The 6,765-nt window shown below is 35.7% G+C and overlaps 1 long non-coding RNA gene across 3 annotated transcripts; it reads right to left on the reverse strand.

Annotated features, from left to right (window-relative positions):
- Positions 1-28: 28 nt before the first annotated feature.
- LOC111398897 lies at positions 29-6,633 on the reverse strand. 3 transcript variants are annotated; one of them, XR_002703444.1, is made up of 5 exons: positions 5,073-6,633; positions 4,426-4,521; positions 4,163-4,294; positions 3,933-4,019; positions 29-801 (listed from the first exon to the last, which is right to left on the reverse strand). It is a non-coding gene; the product is annotated as an uncharacterized LOC111398897 (long non-coding RNA). The 3 variants fall into 3 exon arrangements; XR_002703445.1 differs by lacking the exon at positions 4,426-4,521 and having other exon boundaries at positions 5,073-5,339; XR_002703443.1 differs by lacking the exon at positions 4,426-4,521 and having other exon boundaries at positions 4,163-4,216; positions 5,073-5,314.
- Between the last annotated feature and the right edge of the window lie 132 nt (positions 6,634-6,765).

Below are 6,765 nucleotides of genomic sequence, written 5' to 3' on the forward strand. Positions count from 1 at the left end.
CCCCATGTACATGTAATGTGATTCGGAATGGAAAAGGTTACTGAAAATTTACTGCACCGTGCAAAACAAAGGCTCACAACTCAATCTCCTTCGAAAAGCTAATCTATAAGGAGTGAATTCTGAAAGATCAAAATTACAGTTTCAAGCATAGACAACGAAAAGTTCTCAGTTGACATTAAACAGGTATATACAAACGTCTTACGCTTATTATGCTCGACTCGACGGTTCTAAATAAATCTTGTTCATTATCCCGCGCAGCAGTATCCTCTGCACCAAACATGTTTGGGCTTCCAGCCCTCCACTTTTGATTCGCAGTTGTTAGCTTAAGGCCAAGAGAGTTGTTTTAGCTTCACCAAATGTTTTGTGCCATAGAGACGAAGTTCACGGATAATCCGCACAGATAAGTATCAATTGTTTACTTTCCCTCTCCATCAAATAGTATACAACAGAAAACAAACAAGGCTTTCAAGTTGCAACTTCCCAAGCTTAAAGCACATATTTTCAAGAGAATTGTTTTAGAATCGCCAATTTCAAAGAATCTCTTCCTAAGAGCTGAGGCAGATAGTTAGATGGCAAATCTTAAATCTTAATTCCTTGATTTTGCTTATCTAATTTGAGAATACCCATCATATGTCCTTAAAACAAAGGAAAACCCACTACCACAATAGACTCTGGATATGGCATGTTCCTCGGCTCGGTTATGACCTAAGCTCACCACCTGAGGGTCGGTTTGATCAACAGTATCCCCCAAGCCAAGCTGGCCATGTTCGCCCCAACCCAATGTCATTACTGATCCGTTCCCTGTATATTTGGAAAATGGAAAACTAAGTCAACTTCAAAGAATTTGCTAGACTAAGCAATATGTAGAACTTCTGTGCCATTACTGATCCATTCCCTGTTGAATAAAATTCTTTGAAACTCATGGATCAAGTATAGTAAAAAGCATGAGTTGAGATCTGCTGTCCAATTTTTCTTCTCCAACTCATTAACTTCACCTTTAAACCACCAAATTGATAGCATGTTAACTTAAAAATGATGTGTTAATAATTAATTAAGTGGACAGTAAAGAAATCATCACCAACTTTAAATATCTAGAATTTGCTAGACTAAACATGTAGAGTATTCTAGAGACTCATTACTTGTTGGAAATGAAGACCACTACCATTCATGAAAAATCTAGAGAATAGAATAGTGAAGACAATGGTAGAATTCTCTAGAAAAATATAGGTAGTAAACTCCACCTCCATATTTTGCCTATATATATGTGTGTGTGTTGGTTGAATGTACGTGTGTTTATGATGAGAGAAAGTGTAGAAAAAGAGTATAGAGAAAGAGAGTGTAGTAAGTGAAATAGAGAAATATTGTGAGTGCTCCATTTCTAAATAAGTGAGGTTAGTCATCTCAGTGTGTATCAAAAATTGTGTAAAATTTTATCTTATCAATAAAAATTACTTTGTTTTGGTGTTTAAATTCAACAAAGTGGTATCAGAGCAAGGCGGTCGGGGAAAATTTTTTTTGAACTTCTTGAGTTCGTACACAAAAGGAGTTTGTGAAGCTTTTGTAAAGTTTGCTTGATTACGAGGAGATAAATCAAGCCATGATGAGCGATCTACAAGCAGTAAGCGGAGTGAAGAAGCTCAATAATCAGAATTACACCACATGGAAAACTTGCATGGAGTTATATCTCCAAGGGCAAGACCTGTGGGAGGTAGTTGGCGGAAGTGAAGTGACACCGCCAAAGGAGGTCAGAGCTCTGAAGAAGTGGAGAATCAAAGTTGGTAAGGCTTTGCTTGTTATAAAGACAACAATTGAAGAAGAATTGTTGGAGCATATAAGAGACAAGACTATACCAAATGATGCATAGGACATTTTGGCCTCACTATTCTCAAAGAAAAATGACTTGAGGTTGCAGCTTTTGGAGAACGAGCTTCTCTCGACCACTCAAGGAGAATTAACTGTAAGTCAATACTTCAATAAAGTTAAATCTCTCTATCGTGAAATCTCAGAGTTAGATGTTTCAAGTAAAATTTCGGAGTCTCGAATGAAAAGAATAATTATACATGGATTGAGACCCGAATTTAGAAGTTTTATCTCTACAGTACAAGGTTGGCCCGAGCAACTCTTATTAGTTAATCTAGAAAATTTGTTGGTCGATCAAGAAGCATTAACCAAACAAATGTTAGGGGTCTCAACAAAGAAAGAAGAGGAAAAAACGTTATATAGTTATGAAAGAAGAGGTCGACCCCGTCAACAAAATATAAAGAATTAAAAGAAGATAAATCTAGGATTGAGGGAAGCTACCAGACAAGGGGAGCTCAACAAAATTGTGACAAAAGAGGTCAAGGATATCAACGAACTAATGGCACGTGCTTTGTATGTGGCAAACAAAGTCATTATCCTAGAGATTGTTGGTTTAAAAAGGAGTCAGTAGAAAGCAATATAGCTATCGCTAACGAGCAAGATAAATATAATAGTGAAGAAGAATGGAATGCTGAGGCAACCACGGCAACAATTGAGCAGATTCAAAAAAAGAAATTCATCTCGAGTGTGAAGGATGAATCAGCATTGGTGGTAGTCCTGCTTGATCAATTAGATTACAAAGATGATTGGGTTAATGAGTCAGAAGATGATGACTCAAAAGAAGATTGGATCGATGACTCAAAAGAGGAGATCGAGGTTCAGGAAGAGTCTTCAAGGTGGACTCCGCAGAGGGAGGACCTACCGGATTCAGAATTAGAAGAAGTGTTTGAAGAAATGCAAACACCATAGAGGGTGAATCTACTAGAACAGATACCGTAGAGGATAGATCTGCTGGATCAAACACCGCAGAGGCTGGAGCAGACATCGAAAAGGGTGGAGCTGCTAAATTTGAAGGAAACAAAAGAAAATTGTTAGAGAAAATTGTGGAAGCACAACGAAGTCCCGAGAAATCCAAAGATCTAAAGATATCGAGTGATAAAGAAGAGTTGATTAGTGTGATACAGAGTTATTCACAAAATGGTATTAATTGAGAAATACAAGTGAATGATCAACAGCTACAAGAAGAAATTGAGAAAAGCCTAGAAGAGCAAAATATATTTGAAGCAGCAAATGCGTTAAGTGAAGAATTGAGCGCTTTGAAATTCGTCAAGGCAAAGTTGGACGAGAAGAAAAAGAAAAGAGTTAAAATGAAAAGTTGGTGCTGAAGGGGAGAATTGAAGAAATCATCACCAACTTTAAATATCTAGAATTTGCTAGACTAAGCATGTAGAATATTTTAGAGACTCATTACTTGTTGGAAATGAAGACCACTACCATTCATGAAAAATCTAGAGAATAGAATTGTGAAAACAATGGTAGAATTCTCTAGAAAAATGTAGGTAGTAAACTCCATCTCCATATTTTTCCTATATATACGTGTGTTTTGGTTGAATGTACGTGTGTGTATGATGAGAGAAAGTGTAGAAAAAGAGTATAGAGAAAGAGAGTGAAAAGAGAGTGGAGTAAGTGAAAGAGAGAAATATTGTGAGTGCTCCATTTCTAAATAAGTAAGGTTAGTGATCTCAGTGTGTATCAAAAATTGTGTAAAATTTTATCTTAATAAAAATTACTTTCTTTTGGTGTTTAAATTCAACAGATAGCAAATTGGACAAGAAAAATTGAACAACGAATCTCATCTCAAAGAGCATTCATGGATGCCAATTAATATAATTAATTAAAAGGCCAGACTCTTTTCTTTCTTTCTTTTTCCCCCTTTTCCTTTTTTTTTTTTTAAAAACTTTTTCTCTTATTTCTACGTTGGTGATGGTTTAGACTTGGTCCACACATCCATTTTCTTCTTTTGGGTTCTTTAAATGTCCAATTTTCACGTGATAGTCTATTGCATAAAGTTAATGGAGTTTATTAATGAAGCTTTCAGTTAGCATAAGAGTCAGATTACCATCTTGCATTACCAGAAATGTGCTTCCTCAAGGCCATTTTCTGAAGATCACCAAGTATTCCATGATGATAGCCGCCAAGCATACACACTTTATTCTAACCTGCAAAAGGTATCCAAATATCCATTGGACACGCAACTCCTCAATTAGCTTTCTCCTTTGTGTGTTCGCGCGCGCGCATACAGAGAGAGAGAGAGAGAGAGAGAGAGAGAGAGAGAGAGAGAGAGAGATTGTAAGTTGCATACTTGTTTGCACCAAAGCATGGTTTCATCCTAGAGCAACCTCATTGAATGACAAATCTGCAGGACAATAATGCAGAGTATACAAATCCGAGGCATCGAGAAACCCTCTTCCCCATGTGTACAAATGCCCACTAGCTAATGTAATGGTGCCAGCAAAAACAAATGAAGGTGACAATTGTTAAGGGATGTGTTATCTCACATCGGTTTAATACCGAAAGAAATACCAATTTATAAAAATCTTGGGTTTTCTATTTAATAAGGTTGACCTTATTAAGATGGACCCCGAGTCTTAATATGATATCAGAGTTATCCCATGGATTTCAAAATTGGTCTGTTCAAATGAGCCACCATCTTGAGGGGACCTGTTAAGGAATGTATTATGTCACATCGGTTTAATACTGAAATAAATACCAATTTATAAAGATCTTGGACTTCTCCATTTAATAAGGTTGATATTGATAAGATGGACCCCAAATCTTAACAATAATCATGATGCCTTGTAAGATTTAATCTGCATGAGTTTTCGCAAAGTTTATTTTCCATTCTGCGCTAAAAGGCCCCTTTTTATATGTAAAAAACTAAGGGGTGCATCGTTCTTAACAAGAAGTTATCCCAAGATTCCAAAAGTAGGTCAAGTTGTTCTCCATTATAGTCTGTGGCAGGGCCAGGATTTTCAAATGGGTGGGGGAATGTTAGAGGGGCAAAATATACATGTACTATGTATATATTAAAAAATTTCTAAAAAATCCAGTATTAAGCAAGAAAATTTTGAAAATGTAGCGGACCACCAGCCCAGCCCCATGTGGCCGCTGGTTATAATCATGTATCAGAGCTGTCTACTTTGCTGCTTATGGTGAATCTGGAAGCCATGATATTGGACAAGTTGTAAAAGATTTATTATACAGGGATGTACCAGATAATGCTGCACTATGATCTCCATTTGCATTGATACTGATGATTTTGACATCGATCAATCCCAAAGTAATCTGAGGAAGAATTTGACTTCATCATTAGACATACCCAGCTGGCCACGCTTTCCAGAACCGAATCCATACACTTGATCTCCCAAAGGATCTGCATCAACCAATATCATACATCAGATCTGTAGCATGGTAGTATAGAATTAGATTGAGATCATACTTGTTAAATATAACATATTAGCATATAGATGTTTGAAATTATCACAATTCTGACAACTAAAAGAAACATAAAGGGTCTTTGTTTTTCTTTATCTATTCACTTTGGTTATTTCGATGCATAGGGGTTGGCAGAACCAGAATACAGATTTGAAAAAATCCAGCAACATTATACATCTGTGTTCTTACAATAGTCAGACTTGCTCATAATCTTTCTATGAATTTCTCCCATTTCTATTTGAGAACAGGAAAAATCCAATGAAGAACGACGAATTTTGCAGGGGGGAAACCAAGGTTCCAAATTTAGTAGAATCACAAATGTGATCCTCTGTGCATGTAAAAACTGACTTGGCCTCCTTACGTTGTCTATTATGTGGTTAGTCTAAAATTTGATCGAGTAGAGTAACATCTTTAATTAATCCGATAAGACCAGAAGATTTTCTCTCGCTAGAAGAAATTAATAGACTCCTACTGATCTATACACAAATTTGTTGAGGACGTTAATGAGCTACATATCCTATTTTGTTTGTTTACTACTTACAATTTCTCTTGAGGAATTAAAACAACTGCAAATATCAGGCAAGAACTTGCCTATCAGAAAGATTGCCCTAGACCTTCTTGATATTCCTTTTCATAACAAGGATTTGTATGCTCTGCATTTCTGTCCTAGTTGGCGTTATATTTGCTGAAGTCATGTGGAAGAAAATATGTATTAGAGTCCCCAAGCACTTATGACTATCCTCAGATGGATAATTTTCATTTCATCTCACAACTATTTCATAGTTTTATAGCATAGCAATCAGGTCATGTTCATGGCCTTGTGGATGGGCAGTAGTATACATTCACACACGTTTCCTTACTTAAAGTACTTTTGGTAGTGCTTTTAAGTGTTGACAGGTAGGTCATACGGAATATGTGGATAATAAAGTGAGTGGTAATTGTGAGTCTTATAAAATATGGGAATAAAAAACATATTTGTCTAGTTTATGTTATAACTTAAGCTTTACCAACCAATGCACTTAACAAATCAACAAATATGACTTTAGCTAAAGTCCATGTAGGAGGAGATGCCAAGCATCTCTCCTTTCTACAAACTCTACTGTAGGTACTAAATTGAAAAACCCTTCACGGTAATCAATATCTTGTTATTAAATCTAGTGTCAAATTTTAAAACTAACTTTGTAACTTATTTGTAGAGATATATATTTTGTAAGTATGCAACTAGTAGTAGAATTAGTATCTGCTAATTAAAATTTTGCAATCATGTTACTATCTAAGAGGTTATGGTATTAATCACCTTCTACTTGAATTCATTTATTCTATAGGAACTTTTAAGATCAGCCATCTCAGTATGGTCAAAGTGAAAGATCGCAATCTTTTAACTTGTTCGTTTGAAAGACCTACTTTATATTAAAAAAAAAAAAAAAAAAAGGAAAAAGAAAAGACTAATTTTTTCATGTTAAAAAAGGC

This window comes from Olea europaea, chromosome 8, assembly GCF_002742605.1.
Source record: "Olea europaea var. sylvestris chromosome 8, O_europaea_v1, whole genome shotgun sequence".
Classification (NCBI taxonomy): Eukaryota; Viridiplantae; Streptophyta; class Magnoliopsida; order Lamiales; family Oleaceae; genus Olea; species Olea europaea.